The following is a 1,853-nucleotide window of genomic DNA, read 5'->3' on the forward strand; positions in this document are numbered from 1 at the left end:
TGTTATATATAAAATATAATATATATATAATATATAAAATATATATTTGTATATTATATATAAAATATAATATATTTAATAAACAGTTAATTGGATTCAATGTCTTTATAGGCTCATTCAAAAATCAGGCAGGTATCATGTCTGAGACAATATTTCTAGATATCATCCTGGCTATTACTATATCTGCATTGTTTTTAACATCATGTGATGGGTTTGAGTCTTCACAATCATAACTTTGAGGACTGCAAAAGCATAATCTTTTTTGTTCTCTAGAACTGATTAAAATCACACCCCTCATGAGGAAACTTTTTAAGGTGATGGAAATGTTCTCTGTCTTGATTATGGTGATAATTAAAGGACTTGTGCATATTTGTCAAAACTCATCAAACCATATACCTTAAAAGAGTGAATTTTACTACATGTGAATAGTATTTCTTGACTTACAAATATTCCAAGCCCCTCTTTCCACTGATGATGGAAATCTTAATCCTTTTAATTCAAAATAAACAGTAAATTCCAACATAGAGCTTAGTTTCTCTTGGGTGAAAACTGGTCAGTTTAGGATTCTTCTCTTTCTGCTCCCTCTCTTACTCCAAGTGGACATGTCAGTTCCTGGAACTCACCCTCAGAGGTGGCGAGGACCCCTGTGTGAGCACCACCCTGTGTTCTTGGCCATCCCTGAGGTGTCTCTTTCTACTTCTTCGTTGGGTCATGCTTCCTCCCTCTTAACTTGTGCTGAAGGGAACGTGTCCCATCGTGCCTTTGGTTTCCCACTTGTAAACATCCAGTGAAAAATCCTGTTATAGCTTTCACCCCAGCCATGTGACATTTTTAATATAGCCTTGTGACTAAAGAATTCTATACGGCCCCATGAAGAGCAAATATATATAATGTAAATATAAATATAGATAGATAGATGGATTTTTAACTCTTTGTATGCAGTAAGCAGAAGCAGAAGAATCCAAGATTCCTTGTAAGGAAAATCATAAGGATACTATTTATGGCGATATTAAGGCTTGGAGTTGAGGCTGGTAAGTCATCAGGGTGATCTGTGACAGGGCGAGAGAGAGGCATGGACATATACACACTACCAAACGTAAGGTCGATAGCTAGTGGGAAGCAGCCGCATAGCACAGGGAGATCAGCTCGGTGCTTTGTGACCGCCTGGAGGGGTGGGATAGGGAGGGTGGGAGGGAGGGAGATGCAAGAGGGAAGAGCTATGGGAACATATGTATATTTATAGCTGATTCACTTTGTTATAAAGCAGAAACTAACACACCATTGTAAAGCAATTATACCCCAATAAAGACGTTAAAAAACAAAAAAAACGCTTGGCACAGACTCTGCCCTAAAATGATGTTTGAAAAAAAAAAAACTGTGGGGGAAATTTGAAAGATTTTTGTGTCCCTCATGAGATGGTGTTAAATCTTATTACGTAGGCCAAAGGTTTTATAAAGCCCAAAGAATGCTGAGCTTTGCAATGATACATATACTGTGCATTCCTTGGGAGATGGGGACATTGTCGAAATGACGATAAATACGGTAAATACAAGGACGAGAGTGTTCAAGATGGTGACATTACAAACACAAGTGAAAGAATGCCCCCCAAACAGTGAAAACAAACAGCTATTAAAGGAAGTGGATGACAATTGGGGCAAATAGAAGACAAGAATTTTCTTCTGTGCTGATGGCGGATGGGAAAGGCTTTCCGAACAGCTGAATCTACTGACTAATTGTCGGAAAGAAAAAGTCAACATCAGCTACGGTGAAAAGAACTTTTAAAAAATATTGGCAGAAATGCCCAACATACACGGATAACCTGAATCAGCAAGTTAACTTTTTCAAATACTTTT

Source organism: Neophocaena asiaeorientalis, unplaced genomic scaffold (assembly GCF_003031525.2).
Source record: "Neophocaena asiaeorientalis asiaeorientalis breed wild unplaced genomic scaffold, Neophocaena_asiaeorientalis_V1.1 scaffold226, whole genome shotgun sequence".
NCBI lineage: Eukaryota > Metazoa > Chordata > Mammalia > Artiodactyla > Phocoenidae > Neophocaena > Neophocaena asiaeorientalis.